The sequence below is a fragment of the Mus pahari genome, chromosome 10 (assembly GCF_900095145.1).
Source record: "Mus pahari chromosome 10, PAHARI_EIJ_v1.1, whole genome shotgun sequence".
Taxonomy (NCBI): Eukaryota; Metazoa; Chordata; class Mammalia; order Rodentia; family Muridae; genus Mus; species Mus pahari.
This window is the reverse complement of record NC_034599.1, coordinates 55418095-55436331: the sequence shown is the minus strand read 5'-3', so window position 1 is coordinate 55436331 and position 18237 is coordinate 55418095. Positions and strand designations below refer to the sequence as shown.

General features: G+C 46.9%; 1 protein-coding gene across 2 annotated transcripts in view; it reads left to right on the top strand.

Moving 5' to 3' along the window:
- The window catches only part of Thsd4 (thrombospondin type 1 domain containing 4), a 560327-nt gene that overhangs the window by 2551 nt on the left and 539539 nt on the right, over positions 1–18237 (top strand). Inside the window, exon 1 of one of the 2 annotated variants that reach the window (XM_029543547.1) lies at positions 9337–9406. The exons of the other annotated variant lie outside the window; for it this stretch is intronic. The gene's annotated coding sequence lies outside the window, so the exon portion shown is untranslated. Of the gene's footprint in view, positions 1–9336; positions 9407–18237 lie in introns of those variants that run through there. 2 annotated transcript variants of the gene reach the window in all.

The following is an 18237-nucleotide window of genomic DNA, read 5'->3' as shown; positions in this document are numbered from 1 at the left end:
TGACTGCCCTTCTGAGGTGGCATGTCCTTCTCTGACTGGCTTTTTTTTTTTTTTTTTTTTTTTTTTAGTTTTTTTTTTGTTTTTAGTAGAGGCCTTCACTCAGACCTTAGGGAGCGAGTAGTGGGGAATTGGAATTGTGATCTTAGAAGAGTGCCCGCCACCCCCACACACTTTTTTCTTAAAGGGGCCTTTGAACGAAGTTTTCGAAAGCTAAATACTTCCTTCTCGCCCCACCCGAAAGCATCTGAGCCCAGCCTTCTGCCCATGCTCTCAGCCAAGTATTAAGAAGATCGGAATACCTTGGTTTGAAAATGCCTAAGCTGCTGGGGGTGTGACATGAGCTGGAAGGTTACAGGCAGGCCTGGCCAGGCTAGCCACGGCGACTCTCCTTCCCTTGACTGGTGGCTGACAGGCTCTCATTTAGTAACTGTCATATTTGCCCATCTTTATAAGTAACAATGGCTGAAGGCTGGTGGGGGTTGAGGCCCTGTAGGCAAAGCCTTGGCATGTAGTAGGTGCTCAATATTACTTCCCATCTCTCCTGTCTACCCTGACTGATCAGTGCTTGACAGAAGTGGGTACTCACTAAACATTCCAGAAGAAACCTGAATACAATCTTAGCCCTGTCAGGATCAGGGTTTTGTCTGAAGGACTTGGCCCTGCACTCCAGCCCAGCTGCTGAACACACAGCTGTCCTGTGTAACCAGCCCGCCAGTATCTCATCTTCTTTCGCTTCCTGCCCAGTGTCCCCGGGTCCTCTAAAGTGCACAAGCACCGGGTAGTCAGTGAGTTTGTCCCCCTGGTGATTAGTCTTGGGTGAGCAGGGTAGGCAGTGAATTTGTGCCCCCCCCTCCCCCATGATTAGTCGTCTTGGGAGAGTAGCCACTTTTAGTTTATTTCTCTCTCCCTTAGCTGAAGCTATTGTCTGTCCCCGGGAGCCTTAAGGATACCTTAGGTGGAAGGCAGGCAGCTTTCTCCCTCTTTTTGGGTGTGGTCCATGGAGTCCCGAGCCAGGCTTGAGCCTCTGTGTCTTGTCCCCGGAAGGGTGGCACTGGACAGCTCACAAGCACCCTCTCAGGCCCCTTGGCAGGCTGCCCGAGGCCTGGCCAGCAGGGAAGACAGAGGTAATGAGTGATTAATGGGTGCCTCATCTAATCTCCTGCCAGGGGAAATGAAGGACCAGTCATGGACTGGGAGCTGGTCTTGACCTGCTCCAGGTGGGCTTGGAATGTGCCCAGCTCAGGATGGGGATTAAAGCTTGAAAGACAAGAGGAAATGAGATGTTAACCCTTTAGGCCAAGGCTCTCTGAGTCCCAGCAGGGAAATGGCAGGGGAATTATCTGCGGGCATCTGACGAAAGCTGGGCATCGCTTTTGATTTATCACGGGGATGCAGCCACGTGTCTGACTACTGTAGGGATGGTCGCGGGCCTGGATTTTTTTTTTTTTTTTTGATCATTTTCTTTGAGGTGAAATCATGAGAGAGATGATTAATTTCTGCTGCCCGGGGCCACGTGGGTTGCTGGGAAGCTATCTGCTAGCCTCCTTGGAAAGCTGCTGATGGTATCAGCAAGTGGCAAATTTACAGTTATTGGACATGCTTCTTCTTCTGAAACAGTTCTGCCAACAGCCTGTCCTTTCCAGGAAGATAAACAAAGAAGGCATTTGCCCCTGGGCTACAGACCGGCTCTCCTGTCCACTCCTACACCAGCAGCCTGTATATGGAGAACAGAAGGTGACAGCTCTCCTGAGGCAGCTGCCTGAGTCCCAGCCTACGTCCCAGCATGCCATAGGCTTCAAACAAGGTCCTTAACCACTGTGCTATAATTTTCCCACCTGTAAAATGATGCCTTAATAGCACGGCGTACCCCATGGGGGAGATCCACGACTTTGTAAAATGTTTCATGCAGCTCCAAGCACACACCAGGGCCGCTTCAACCCTAGCCATCTTTGTATCCTCGCCTATCCCTGTGAATCTCAGCCAATCAGGAAAGAAGCCTCCCGTTCTCCGGGGCTCTGAGGCCCACTTCTGTGAAGTGACTTAACTCTATGATTGATATGGCTTGTTTGACCCCTGACCCTGCATGCTTTAAATTCTGGTTCCACCCTCTGCTTCTGGCCCCATGGCCCCCTGCTGCCCTTTTGATTAGACCTCCAGCCCCTTGCCCCCTGACTCCTTGCTAGCTGGACAGAGTGCTGATGGGCCGGGCGGTGATGTCAGCCGGAACCTCTGGTGGCATAGGTCATTTCTGCTCCTCCCTGCTCACTGTTAGATTTGCTGTGACACAGCATCCCCAGGCCAAGTGACTGAGGGTAGGAAAGACTGCAAAATCAGGAGTTGTGGAGACCATCTGGCCAGGATGCAAACCCAAGCTCCGCCCCTATCCTGGCTTCCCTGAACTCCCTCATCCTGGATGTGGGCTGATAAGTTGCAGTTACCTAATGTTTGATAGGAGGACCAATCCCCCCAGTGGATGGGAGCTATGAAGAGCTTGTTGCTAGTTATCGGCTGAGTGCCAGGTAGCTCCATGATGCACGTATTTCATTCTTGCTCTTTGGCTTTCTTCTGTTTTGGTGGCACTAGGGATTGAACCTAGGGCCTGACCAGGCATGCCAGGCAAGTTCTCTATTACTGAGCTACCTCCCCAGCCCTGTAGGGCAAGGTCTGAAGTCTCATCTCTGGTGTGTACTGACAGTGCAGGCTCCACCGCCATGGGAAGTCTGGAATAGGTTCCTCTGCCTACCCCTGCTTCGTGTACGATGTTTTAGTCAGGGCCAGGCCTTTATCCTGCTTCAAGTGCAGAGGCTTTATGGCTACCTGAGGGAGAGGGCCCTACCATACATGGAGCCCCACATCAGGTGCTGGCTTTACCCGTGTGAATTCAGGTCATCTACAATCAGCCAGACATTACCCTGTTCCACAGCTTAGACGGCAGAGGCTCACGTGTACAGCAGGGTGACCTTTGAACTCTATCTGGCTCTAAAACAGATACTCTGGGACCAGACAGACCAGTTAGTGAATAATAGGCAACCAGAGAGTAAAACTCCGTCCCTCATCTGTACATAGTATGCCATCTATGCCTCATCTGCACATAGTATGCCAGCTGCGTCTAGTGGTCTGTTTGTTCCTTCCTATATGCTTATATATATTTTTTGTTTGTTTGAATGTATGTATGCATGTATGTGTGTGTGTATGTGTATATATGTATGTATGTGTGTAAGTGTATTGTGCGTTTCTGCGTGCGCACAAACACTTTGGACTGGGTTCGTACTGAAGAGCTTAAACATCCTGAAAGTGGATAGGCTTCGAAAGGAAAATGAATGCCCTGTCGATTTGCGCTGATCAGAGCATGATTTTTATTAATCGGACTTTCTTAAGTACAAGGAAGGATTTTCAGCCTGCCCTTGAGTCCCCTTGAAACTGCCGCGTGGTCCGATCATGAGTGGAGATGAGTATCTGGTAGGCAGGTTCGAGGATCGTGGGCGGAGACGACGTTAGTGGTTGGTCCGAGTGCTGCATTCAGGGCGCAATATAATGTTTAGAGGTAGAGTGATTAGTGGAGGTGGGAGACCCCAACAGTGTATATGTATATGTGTGTAAGTGTTCATGTATGTGCATGTATGTGTATGTGTGTGTCGGCCAGAGTATCATAGTAGATGTCTTCTCCAAGTAGCCTTCTACTTTATTTTTTGAGGCACGGTGCCCTTCTTTGTTTTCTGTTGCTTTGTTAAAGGCCATGACCCAGAGCACCTTGAGGAGGAAGGGTTTGATTTGGCTCCCACAGCCTGATGGGACACATTCTGTCACTGAAGGAAGTTAGGGCAGGAACTCAGGGCAAGAACCTAGAGGCAGGAACCAAAGCAGAAGCTGTGGAGGAGTGCTGCTACTGGATGGTCCGGCTTGCTTTCTTAACTTCCCGGGACTACCTGCCCAGGCTTGGCACTGCTTATGATGGGCTGAGCCCTCACACATCAAACATTAATCAATAAAATACCCCCACAAGCTTGTCTACAGGCCAGTGTGATGGAGGTGATGTCTCAGTTGAAAGCCCCTCTTCCCAGGTGACCCGTAGTCTGATGAAAAGCAAAATAAAAATCATAAAACAAACAAACAAACAAACAAACCCACAAAAAAGGAAACTTACCAAAACACAGTGTCTTTCACTCAGCCTGGGAGTTCACTGATTCAGTGATGCTGGCCAGCAGTTCCCGGGGAATCCTCAGCATCAGTGTCCCCTCAGCATCAGTGTCCCCTCAGCATCAGTGTCCCATCAGTATCAGTGTCCCCTCAGCATCAATGTCCCCTCAGCATCAGTGTCCCCTCAGCATCAGTGTCCCCTCGGCATCAGTGTCCCCCAGCATCAGTGTCCCTCAGCATCGGTGTCAGCATCAGTGTCCCCCAGCATCAGTGTCCTTCAGCATCAGGGTCCCCTCAGCATCAGTGTCCCCCAGCATCAGTGTCCCCCAGCATCAGTGAATCCTCAGCATCAGTGTCCCCCCAGCATCAGTGTCCCCTCAGCATCAGTGTCCCCAGCACTGACCTTACTGAGGTGCACCATCATGCTAGGCTTTTATGTCTGTGCTGGGGATGTGAGCTCAGCTCCTCTTGCTTGTTCAACAAGCACTTTATTGACTGAACCATCTTGCAGCCCCAGAACAAGCTCATCTGATAACTGAGCTGATGCACATTTTTCTTTTTCTTTTTCTTTTTCTTTTTCTTTTTCTTTTTCTTTTTCTTTTTCTTTTTCTTTTTTGGTTAACATGGGTGTGTGCAAATAGTTCTCATTTTAAACAATTATAAAGAAGAGTTATTTCATTTTTATTTCTGTATGTGCTTGTGTGTGAGAGTGTGCATGTGTATGTATGGGTGCCAGTAGAGGCCAGAGACAGTGTCAGATCCCCTGGAGCTGGAGTTACAGACAGTTGTGAGCTCCCTGGTGTGTGTACTGGGAACTGAACTCGGGTCCTCTGAAACAGCAGCGTGTGCCTTTTGATGCTGAGCTACCTCTCCAGGCTCATTTTCTTCCCATTTCTTAAGGATAGTGACGATATCCATAGCCCTTCCCTACACTGTGCTAGAGCTAGAATGTTTTTGGTTCTTCCCCAATCTCAAAAAAAAAAAAAAAAAAATCAGCACAATAGTAAAGGCATCCAATTTGCTGCTGCTCTTTATCTATTTCTGACCTCATGTTCTGCTCTGGAGTCCGATCCAGGCCACATGGTCACCCAGTCATACTGACCCATGGTGTTCAAGAACCCACAGAGTGCAAGCTGGAGGCCCACGTGAGTACCAGAAGCAGAGGAGGACTCAGCGGTGACCCACTCTCTCTTATTTATTCTGTTCCTTCCTCAGGCCTGGATCAGGGGAACTCAACACCCTTTGCTTCCCAGGCCAGGAAGACCCATGGTAGGGTGGGGGACTTTCTGAATTCCACAGAAGGAAATTATGTCAGTGTTCACAGAGGTTCCTTGAACAAAGATGTTGGCAACTCTTTAGATTATGCTCATACATGTTACTGATTCAATATGGGTCATGCTGTGTAACCATTCATTCATGCTTCTAACCCTCTCCCAGTCCCTACTATGCACCAGGGACCAACACCATGCATTGTAAAAACACATGGATCCAGATCCAGCTGCTGCTTATGTGGCTTTGGACATCAGTTGAGCATCAGTTTCCTCTCTTATACAGTGGGCCAGTAATCTCTGTACATAAGAAAATGTAGTAGAGTTAGCCCAGTGTGTGCTCAGACACTGTACTTGTTAGCTTCCTGTTACTGTAACAAAACACCTGAGGTGATCAACATAAGCAATAAGGGCTTGTTTGGGCATATGGCTTCAGAGGTTGTATGGTTGCTTAGTTACATTGTTTTCTATTTGTGGCACCAAAGTACATCATGGCAAGAACATACAGTAGAGGAAGATGCCCACCTTGTGCCCCAAAACCAAAGAGAGAGATGAAGGAGCTGGATGTTAATATACTTCGAAGGTTACATTCCATAAGACCTTTCTTCTTCCACTAGGCCCTACCTCAAATGTGCTGCTACCCTCTACTAGCGTTACCAACTGGGGACTGAAACTTTTAACATGTGGGCTGGAGAAATGCCTCAGTGTTTAAGAACCTGCTATTTCTTCAGTGGATCTAAGTTTGTTCTCAGCACCCACATGGTAACTCCCAACTGCCTGTAACTCCAGATCTTCTTGGGGATCCTATAACTTTGGCATCCTTAGGCACATGTGTTCATGTACATGTATGTTACACATACATAAAAATTATAAAAACAAATATTTTAAAAGAAAAAAGTATGTGCCTTTGAGGGGCACATTCAAATTAAAGTAGACATGAAGGGGCTACTATGTTCTTTAATAAGCATGAAAACTCTGGTCTATACACACACACACACACACACACACACACACACACACACACACACAGAGTGTGTGTGCCTAAGAGAGAGATTTCTGCCTAAGAGCATGGTGGTTCTTACAGCCTTAGGCAGAGGCAGATAATAGGAAAATCATTATAATAACTATAGTGAACTGCCCAGCAGACCCAGATAAAAGGCACTGGACTCAGTGGTGAGACTTTGGAGGCAAGACCCAGTAGGAAACCGTGGGGGTGGAGGGAAGAGAGAAGGTTAAAGGAAGCAGAAGAAGATGTTTGTACTTCATGAGAATGCTATATCCTTGATTAGCTTTCAGGATCCAGATCCTCCTAAGTGAGACTTCCCATGCCCCAGATGAATGCAGTGTATGCCTGTGCGTGACACAGCTTCCACACACCGTGCAGTTGCTTCCAGCCCACAGTATCTCTTAGCATCACCTCCTCTCCAGGTGCCACGATGGTTCCTTTGCTCTGTCAGAAGCCATGAGGTTCTGTTGTCCTCCTTGTCTTGCTGTGTTCTCAGCCTGGCTCGTACAAATGACAGCCTGACAGATGGTGTCAGGCGGGGTTCAGCAGCGTGTTCCTTACGAGGGGTCAGAGGGTTGATATCCGAGTTTTGCAGGACATGGTTCTCTGGTGCACCTAATTAGTGCTGCCTTCTGAGCATGAGTGAAGCCACAGGCAGTCCATAAAGGAAAGGTCATAGGTGCAATCCAATAAAACTTGATTTAGGAGCTGGAGAGGTGGCTCAGTGCTGTGAGCCCTTGTGGCTCTTGTGGAGGGCTGGTGTTTGGTTCCCAGCATCTGCAGTGGGTGGTTCACAATGGCCTGGGACTACACTTGTAGGGGATCTGTCATCTTCTTCTGACCTCTTTGGGGTCCTGTGTACATAAACATGCACACACTCTTAAAGAAAAATAAAATCTCGCTAATGTGAGACAATGTGCTATGATGTGATATGGATACTCTGATGATCCCGGCATCCATATCACATCATAGCACATTGTCTGTCTGTCTGCCTGTCTGTCTTACTCTGTCTCTGTCTGTCTTTCTCTTACCCTGTCTCTGTCTTTGTCGCTCTGTCTTTCTGTCTCTCTCTGTCTTTCCCCATAAATGGCAGTCAGTCAGGCTTGACCCATGACTTCTAGTCTAGTTCAACATTGAAAGCCTTTTCAATGCCAGGAAGAATGACTGTGAACATCGTGTGAGTAATTTGTATTGTTGCTGTGACAAAATCCTTGACAAGCAGTTTCAGAGTGGAATGGTTTACCCAGCTTAGAGTTCAAGAGGGTGATTCCAGGATGACCAGGAAGACATGGCATTAAGTAACGAAGGAGTGACAGCAGGGGCAGGGCGCTGGATGGTCTCTCTGCACCCACAGTTAGGAAGCAGAGCCAGCCTGTAAGACCCCAGGACCCACCCACAGTACCCTATGTCCTCTTAAATGTTCCACCACATCCCTAAACAGCACTACCAACTGGGATCCAAGTTCAGATACATAAATGTGTAGATGTCTTACAATTAAACCACAGCAGTGTGCCAGAGAAAAATCATAGGTGTTCCAGTGTCCCTAAAAGTCTAGTTCAAGTCATAAGTTTTAGAAAAAAAAAAAAGGTTATTTGTAAGCTTGGGTTATACCAACTTAATGCAATTGCCACAATACAACTTGCTATACTTTGAGTAGTCATTGCAGTGAATAAAAAAAATATATAGACTTTCAAAATTCTTAGCATCAATGACTTTAGTGATATACTATACCTTTTCAAGATTCTGCCAACTGCAGATTGAGTGTGTGTGTGTGTGTGTGTGTGTGTGTGTGTGTGTGTATTGAAAAAAATATATGTCTGCTTGTTTTTTCAAGATGGTTTCTCTGTGTACCTCTGGCTGTCCTGGAAGTCACTCTACAGATCAGGCTGTCTTCAAACTCACATCATCCTGCTTTTGCCTCCCATGTGCTGGGATTAAAGGTGTGCACCACCACTGTCTGGCTCAGATTGAAAATAGTTTTAAAAATTTATATCAGTATTGAATATGGTCAGACCTTGATTCCTGTCTTTATCTACTAGAGATAGTGTACTGTCCATTTACCTAATATGTACAGTACATGAGGCAGTATAAATAATCCAGGGATGGTTTAAAATGTCAAGGCAAGAGGATGAGCATAGATCATGAAGTACCATGCCATTTATATAAGGGAGTCTTTTGTATAGCATCTGCAGTGTGTGAGATAGTATCAGTACCCCCAGGAGTAATTTAAGGTATATGGGAGGATATATATATACATAGATTATATACAAATATCATGACATTTTATATGAGCGACTTGAGCATTCATGGATACTGTTGTTGTTGGGGATGCTGATGAGACTAAGGATATTGATGGATGAATACCTTGTATCCTGTTCTAGTTCCTGATTGCAAGGGTGTTTTTCACATTGCTCTCTTGTTGTATTTGATCCCAGAGTCCAGTAGTTCTGACTCCTCCCATCCTGATGGTTTGTAGTATGGAATTTGACTGGATTCTGCCTGAATCCACCAGGGAAGGGCACGGAAGGTACTCCCAGGCTTGTATTTGGCACATGGTGAATGCAGGATAAATTTGTTCCCTCTTCTCCCAACTCGACTTAAAAAGTCCTGTGTTTTTGGTCAGCTCCAAAACCATGCTGAGCCTCTTTGAGCTTGTTTCCCTGGTTCTTTCCACATGCAGTAAAGTCACTAACCTTTTTAAATGGAAACAAAAACAGAGACTGTTGGAAAGCTGAGTTCCCCGCCCGGGTCACCGGCTCTCCCTCATTGGACAAAACACAGCTCTGTGATGACTGCTGGTTGGGGCCAGAGCAGAGGCCCCAGCTCCTGGGACCAAGGCTCCAGCTGGGTACAGACGGGGCTCTCCAGCCGGGAGGGGCTGCCTGGCCTGCTGACTACTTCCATCTCCACAGCTCCTGGGTGGATCTTGGTTTCAGAGATTCCTATGGGCAGAAAAGTCGGATTCTCTCCAGATGGGAGACCACCAGCCCTGAAGGTGACTGTGAGGCTGTGGTTCTTGGCTCCCAAACCTGCTTTCACTGTATGTGTTGGATGGAACCCCGACTTGAGCAAGCGTGTGTTTGTGTTGTTTAGGGGGCGATGGCATATGGCCATGTGTGCTTTCTGGCCTGGGGGGGGGGGGCTGGTAGGATGTGAAGGGAGGCAGCTGTTGTCCTTTGGCCAGGGAGGGTTTTTCTCATTGTTTTGTTGGGCAGGAGGGCTGGTGTCCTTGGGCAGAAAGCTCTTTGATGTATAGACAAGTGGTCTTGGAGTTGTGGGCCTGAATTTTGAGTTCTCCTTTGGCACTGACTTGCCACCTGACTGCCAGCGTCATTGCCCATTGTTGTATCACTAATTCTTCACTCCCGAATGAACAATGATTGACTAGATCACTGAGACAGGCATGGATATTCGGCCTTCACCCTTACCCAGCAGTGATACGATGTTTCTTCTCTTCCTGGAGAGTGGTGGGCCATTAGGACCTAAGGGACCACCACCCACAGAAGCAAAGACACACATCCCCTCTTTTCTGCTGCTGCTTGTGGCCTCAATAGGGACCACACGAGGGACCCAGGGACCATGCACCTGCTTTATTTCATCCTTTCCCCTTCCCAGCAGAGAAATGCTCGTGGGGATCTGATGGAGATTGGGAACCACCACATCCTGTCCAGAAGTACTGGTGACTCCCCCTTCCTCAGCAGAGACCAAATGGGGACTTAGGGTTTTGTCTCTGGCTGAGTGTGCTGAGGGAAAAGCCCCTCCAGGACTTTAGCATGTCAGAAGAAGACAGTTAAACGGAGGCTTTAAATAAGAGTTTTGTTCATAACACAATGCCTATGATGTGCAGGGTTAGCACAGAATCAGTCATGAGAACCAGAAAGCTCTTCTGCTGAATGAAAAAGGACAATGGGTATAGGCCAATACTAAGGTGACAAAGATGTTAGAGATACCCTGTGAAGGTTCAGCCGCCATCATGAAAGTGCCTCAATAAATAATTATCTATATGCTTGAAATAAATAAAAAGTCTTAGTAAAGAAAAAGAAGACTCTATTATACATCAATTATCTGTCAACCTATCTGCCTATCAAACATCTGCCTACCATCTATTATCTATCTATCTATCATCTATTTTATTCATTCACACATAAATCAATCAATCATCTATATGTCCACCAATCATCTAACTTTTATCTATCTATCTATCTATCTATCTATCATATGCTATGTACCTTTCTAGCTGTCAATTATGTATATGTCAGTCTTCTCTCTATCCATGTAATGCTGGGATTGAATCTAGGGTCTTACACATAATAAGTAATGTTCTGCCACTAAGCCCTGGAAATTTTATTTCTAAATATTAAACTTATTACAAGTTAACAAGGTATAATAATGTCTGCTTCTTGGGTACAAAGGAGAGTGTTTAAATTGAGCTAATTCTCCTTCATCTCAGATGCTTGTCACTTTCTGCAGAGAGGACATCTGAGATGGCCTCAGTGAGTATGAATTGTCTACTCCACTGCTGTTAACTGCTCACTAAACTATGCCATAGATTAAACAGGGACACTCTCTGTACCCTTCCATCTTCTCTTCCTTTTGCCTCCACTCTGCTACCTTCAACCACCATCCTTACTTTGCTTCCATGAGTTGAATGGCTTTAGAGTCCACGTGTAGGTGAGAACATGGGTGTGCCTTCTTGTGTCTGGATTATTTCACTCAGCATAATATGCTCAAGCTCTATCCACGCTGTCTCAAATGACAAGGTTTCCTTCCTGTTTAAAGGCTGAGTAGTGTTCCACTTAGCATTTCCTCATCCACCCATTGGTTGAGGGCATGTGCATTCATTTTTACATCATGGTTACTGGGAAGAAGGCAGCGAAGAACCCGAGAGTTCATGCATCTCTTCACTAGACAGATTGAGTAGTTAAGAAGAAATACAAAAGGAGGAATTGCTGCACCAAACTTTCTTTGCAGATTTTTGAGAAACTTCCATACGGCAGTATTGTAGATTGTATATAGTATATAGTAGATTGTTGCTCTAAATCCCGCTCTGACTGGTATCATTTGAAAGTTCCACGCCTGTGACTGTCAGCAACAACTGCCACCTTGAGTCTGTTTGATAGTCGCTATCCTGACATGCATAAGTTGGAAACTCATCCCTGCTTTAAAGGTCCGTTTCCCAGGGATTACGGGATGTTCAGTGTCTCTCTGTTCTTTTGAGTACTGCCTATCAAGGCCCTTCGCCCGCTTCTCACCCTTTGTTGTTGCTGGTGGGTTGAGTCCTTTTCTCATTTTGGATATTAATCCCATCTGAGATTCACGGTTTGTAAACATCCTCTCCTAGTTCACAGGTGATCTTTTCACACCACTCCTTTTCCCTTTGCTTGCAAATGCTTTTGTGTTTGCTGTAATCTTATTCATGTTTTTGTTTTGTTGCCTGTACTTTGGAGATTGGATTTTAAAGAGTCATTACTCATACCAATGCTATGCAGTATCTCCGATTTTTAAAAATAGCTTCTAGTCTCATGTTTAAGTTTTTCTTTCTGCGTGGAATTTTTAGAAGGGAAACATAATAATTGAAATCAAGTCTCACCGGATGCACTGCCTAGGAGAGTAGTGGCAGGAGGATGGAAGATGTAACAAGTTATCTGACTTGAACCACAGAGAGAAGCTGACCTGGGCTAAAAGTCAGGTGTCCATAGGACTGTAACAAAAGATCCGAAGTCTGTGCTTGTGCAGTCCCAGGAGAGAAGAGAGTAGGCAGGGCCAGAAGCTTCCGGGATGCAATCATTCCCAAAAAAGTTTTCAGATGTAGCATAAGACACAACCTCAACTCAAAGAAGTCTAGCACCAAGATCCATAACAGTCAATTTTTGATTTGGGGGACAGTCTCTTGCTGGGTAGCCCAGGCTAGCCTCTGGCTGGAGGTTGTCTTGCTGCAGTTTCCTAAGTGCTGAGATTATAAGGTCATGGTCAAACTTCTGAAAACTGATTTTGCAGAGGAATGAAGGAGGAGGAGCTGGAGGGGTAAGGAAGACGTGGAGTGGTTGGAGAGATACTTTGATCACAGTGACGGGTGTCCCTGTTCATCTGTGATTGTGTGTGTGTGTGTGTGTGTGTGTGTGTTTGTGTGTCCTGTGTGTGGAGGTCAGTGGTTAGTGCTGAATGCCGTCCTCTGTTGTTCCACTTTCCTTGCTCAGCCAGGTTTCTCGGTGTGCCTGAGACACAAAGATTCTGCTAGTCTAGGTAGTCAGCTTTCTCTGGGGATTCCCTGTCTCCACCTCCCAAACGCTGGGATTACAGGTGTGTGCCTGGCCTCTGTTCATGGGGGTTTCTGGGGGGCCGTATTTTCACCTACATACTTGTGTAGCAACTGCTTTACTCATGAGTCATCACTTGAGCTCCCCACTTGATCTCTGAGAAAGGTGTGTGGGGAAGTTGGAGAAACATGGACTGCAGTTGAATGACTGGCAAGTTGGATGAGGCTAGGTGGAAACTTCACGGAGGAGAGGTTATGGGAGAGAGAATGCAGAGGAAAAAGAGTTGGCAAAAGATTGAGCCCAACACACAGGGAGTGAGGTTCATAGAAAGCTGGGTAAACACTGAGCTCCATTCTCTGGAGACATGGTGACGCCCCTACTGGTATACAGGGCTGAATGTGCAGCTGGTGCACATTTGCTCGGAAGTAGCCATCAACAGGAGGAAGCTAGAAGCTGATTGGGCAGACAGGTTGTGAGATGTGGAGCTCCTGGGAGCTCAATGTGACCCCCAGTCACAGAGGTCAGGATGAGAGAACACTGGTCAGAGTTTGTGGCGCTTGTGCTATTGCTAGCAATTTTTCCAGTGTCTGCTGGAGTGAGCCAGTAAAGGGAGACATGTGAATGGAGTCACCGCAGTGCTGATGGGGTTCAAGCAAAGGGTCTGTTAACAGCTTTCTTCTTCCTAAGCTCAATTTCCCTTCATTGTTTTGCTTGAGCTCAGTTTCCTTCGAAGCCGCCTTAGTTTATGTGCTGGGCATCTTTTTGGTATTGACTTAATCTTTTAATCACCACACCTGGTTTCAGCTTGACCTAATGCTGGCCTGTCATGGATCCTGTCAAGAACAGAAGTCTAACATGCTCGATTTCTGCTGTTCTCTGAAGGGCCAGTCAGAGCTTCTAACACACAGGGTGCAGCTGTGGTTGCTACAAATCATTGACCAGATTTCTGTTGCTTAAAAAAAAAAGAAAAAAAGAAAGGAAAGAAAGGAAAGGAAGGAAAGAAAGGAAAGGAGGAAAGGAAGAAAGAAAGAAAGAAAGAAAGAAAGAAAGAAAGAAAGAAAGAAAGAAAGAAAGAAAGAAAGAAAAGACGATGTAATACAAACCTGGTGGCGTAGGCCTCAGGGGCAGAGCAGGAAAAGGCAAATTCGTTCCCTTGACACTCGGAAGTACCAACGGCAGAAAGTGGACCCAGCTAATTTATGGCTCATGCTCTCGAGCAGGCGTGCAGGGAACTGGGGAAAGATCCTAGACTCAAGGCCAGAGCTGGCAGGCGGTGAGCTGGGCAGAGCACAGCTCACACCTCCCCTGGCTGGAGCCCAGCTGCAGCCTGGGTGCTGTGCAGTGGAGAATGCTGGCCACCAGGCCTTTGGAGAATGTACAGTTGATGATGAGTGGAGAATGCTGGCCACATTAGATTACGAGACAGTAAATAATTAGCACTCTTCTATTTACATTTTTCTATAGGTTTTTGGCTTTTCTTAATGTGCATTTTTTAAAAAACAAAATAGGGGTAGGGATTGATACCCAGGAACATGCATAATTTTGTATACAAAAGGGTTGTTTTTTTCCTAATAGAAAAACCATGTTATCCATAACTCAGCTCTGACGTTTCACCAGGTCCATTTGTGAGTGAGCATGTCATGTCACTTGCTCTCTAGGAATTTGTTCTTGTATTGTTAACACATGCGTGAACCCTCCTTCCCTGGTGTGTATGTGTGTGTGTGTGTGTGTGTGTGTGTGTGTGAGAGAGAGAGAGAGAGAGAGAGAGAGAGAGAGAATGAATGAGTATGGGAATTAATATGTATGTGTGTGTATGGACACAGATGCTCTGCAGAATGACAAAGGACCATTATAGGTAGACTCTAATGAAGAAAAGGCAGGCTAAGACTCTAAGTTAGAAGAAGGGAAAGATGGTCTGAGCCAACACTCTCCTTATTCCATGGTTACCTTGCTTTTGGCCAGATTGTCCTATCATAGGTGTTAGGAATGGGATAGCTCACCATTGAAGGCTCAGGACAGCCTATTAGAAAAGCTGCAGGTCCATGCAGAACTGGGTTGAAGTAGTCTACTCTTTTTCCTTTGATAGCCCCAAGCCAGGCAGTATCGTCTGTTCATGGAAGAGGATTCTTGGAGAAGTTGTAACTGAGTTGGGGGAACAGCTGGATTTGGCCTTTAGGTGTCTGAATCCTAACGAGGGTTACCTGTGACCCATTGGAAATGTTTCCTGGTTGTTCAGGACTTTAGAAGTCCTCATCTCCGAAACTCTTAGAAACATGTAGCAGTTGCTATGGAAGACCACCACTGCTGTTCAGATCCACTGCTGGGAAGCCTGCCTTGAAGAGAAGACCCTCATGGTGAGGTAGAGTGCTAGACTTGGATGTCACCCAAATGGGTACCTGCTGTGCCTGAGCACTGTGCCAAGCGCCAACTCAGAAAAGAGGAGGAAGTCTTAATGATAACGATACACTGTGACAGCAGCTGAACTGGAGGTTCCTTTTATGAGACTTAAACTGAAACAATATCACTAAGCTGGTGGACTTCTGTGGTCAGGCAGATGCAGAAGCCAGAGGAGAAAATCCTTCCCCTTCGATCTGATAGGTCTTCTGACGCTGAACAAGGCAATGCTCCAGAGGCCAGGACACATGGCTCATGCATTTGAAACATCCTGCCTGCCTGATTATTTCGACACTTGAATATTTTCCCTAGTTACCTGGGAGACGCTTTTTCCTTTTAGGGTCAAAACCAAACATAAATCCACAGCAGAGTTAATGACCGTGAAGATGATGCTGTCTGTGTGGTCACCGACTTTCTCCAGGTGAGGAAGGAGCTGCCAGGGTGCTCTCCCTTGATGGAGAACAAAGCCAGTGGTGATGTTTGCTTGCTAGTAGCCAGGGTGTTTGAATGGATCGCCACATTTTTTCCTGACTCACATTCTGTGTGTTTCCTCGTTGCTCAGGGTGAGCTAGTTGGTCTGCAGTACGGGGGTTCCGTGGGAAGAAATGAGTTTTGTGGCTGAGTGACAAGAGGAAAAAAGGGCTGGGCCCTATGAGGTGACGTGGTGGGAAGAAAGACCGTCAGCCAAGGACAGATTGGTCGGGGAACATTTCTCTGGCTGTCCTCCATCCAGGGGAGAAGAAACCGGGGATGTGATGAGGTCAGCTTCAGTGGCCTGGGGCTAGATTTCTTGAAAGGGCTGTGTGGGTTCCTAACTGCCTGGAGAAGGGTTGAGAGGTCAGACCCTCCACAGAGGTGGCAGCTTATGTCTGTATCTGCAGTGGTTAGTCTGTCTGTCTGCCTGTTCCTAGGCCTTTTTGTGGACATCTGCTGAGCATGCATGGTAGCATCCCCAGAGAAATGAGAGAATCCTGCCCTCTGTGGTGTAAAGGTCTGGCTGGGGAGCTGGCTAGAACGAAGACGCGAGTTCAGTTCCCCAGCACTCACGGAAAAAGACTGGTGAGGGATCTGTAATCCCAGCACTGCAGAGATAGAGACAGGTGGATTCCCAGAGCTCGCTGGCCAGCTGGTGTCGCCAAAGAGGTCAGCTGCAATGCTCAGTGCTAGGTCTTGTCTCAAAAACTGAGGTGAAGAGCTGGACAGATAGAGATGGCTTGGCTGTTAAACACTAGACATACAAACCAGAAGATGGGAGTTTGGGCCCATAGAAACCCATGTGAAACGACAAGGGGGTGTGTGGTATCTGCTTGTAGTTCCAGCCTTTGGAGGTAGAGCTGGGTTCTCCAGAGCAAGCTGGCTAGCAAGACTAGTCATATGGGAAAGCTCTGAGTTTGGTAGAGAGACCCTGCCCCAGTGCAAAAGGAAACCGATCAAGCGTGGTTCCACTTATCAACCTTGGGCCTTCAATGCCTGTGCATAGAGATGTGATGAAGAAGGAGGAGGAGGAGGAAGAGGAGGAGAAGGAAGAAGAGGAGGAGGAGGAAGAGGAGGAGGAAGAAGAAGAACAACACACACACACACACACACACACACACACACAACATGAAAAAAGGGAAAATAAGGTGGCTAGCAATTAAGGAAGACATTTGACACAGTCCTCTAGTTTCTACTTGTGTGCACATCCCACCAAGAGAAGAACATCATGTTTATCATTCAGCCACTCATCCATTCATCCAGCTTTTTCTTGTTCTCTGCCCTCTCCCAGGCAGTGTGCCTGAATGCTAGTGTTTATAAAGGTAATTACAGCCTTTTAAGACCGTGTCTATCTTTTGAGACTATCTATCTGTTGCCTTTGGAGACCTTCCTATCTATCAAGGAGCAAGTGTAGGCAGATGGTGTCTGATATCTGTTCAAAAACAAGAGTTCCTTCTCTTAAGGTTCCAGGCCGTGCCCCTCCCTCTCAGCTGGCACATTTGCACATTATCTTATTAGTTAACTGTTAATGCTAACTGTTGCTGGCATGCCCAGCCTTTTGACATTGCAGTACGACATTGTTGTCTACAAAGTTCACTGTTGGGAATGATGCAGTTCTAGTTACAATCAATCATTCAGTCAATCAATCAATCAACTAATCAATAAAAGAATCTTTATAATGTTTTAAAGAAATGTATAGTTGAGTGTTAAGCTGCATTTGTAACTGTTCTTGCTGCACGTGGCCGGCGGGCCACCGGTTGGACCACCTAGAAGGCTATGCGTTCCTCTGCCTGCGCAGGGTAGCCTATTCTGTTTAAGCAGGGCTCCCTTGAAGAAACAAAGCCTCGTTTTCTGCCTCTTGCTTTTGGCCATTATTTCTAGCAGCTTTTCCCCTTCTCCAGCCAAAGCTCCCTCCTACCCATAGTGGTTTCTCAGTTGGGGTATGGGGACACCCATGTCTCCTCGTCTCCTCACAGGACAGTATCATCTCTTCCCAGTGGCTCTAGACCTTGGTCTTTAGTCTGTGGCTTGCCACAGGTGCTGCTGGACCCTTAGTTCTCAGCTCTCCGCCATTCTCCCATCCTTTCTACAAGGCAAGGTTCATCCATTCCAAACATATTAAGCTCCGTGACAACTCTGGAAGCCTCCATCATTTTTAACCCTTTCCCCCAGGCCTCGCCCCTTATCCTGATGTTGCTTTCGCTGCGCCCCAAATCAGGTGCTTAGGGAGAGATAGGTTTCAGTCTTCATCCGCTACCCTATTCGGCGACACGGGTGGCTGGGACATGGCCAGGCTCCTTCTAAAATCCTTGACCCTGGTTCTTTGTGCATGAGTCACTTCCTGTCCCAGGGGACTAAGTGGCCTTTGTTTGATTGGGTGTTTGCTTTATGTTGTGTGTGTTCTGGGCATTTGTGTGGGAGGAGGGCTGAGGGGTGGAGAACAGGGACCTGGAGTTGGGCCCTTCTGGTGTTGACTTGAGGGGCTGAGCGGACCCCCCCCCCTTTTCCAAAGCAGAGGAGTTGGGTAGGAACTTTGTTCATAGCATGAGGACAAAGGGCAGGAAAAATACTCAGAGGAGGGGGCCGTATGGGTGTATCATAGCTCGGGGCACACTGGCATCTTCAGAGGTCAAAGGAACTATAATCTGCCCTGGCTTGGTCCTCCCAACATGCTCCTCTCCTCTCCTCTCCTCTCCTCTCC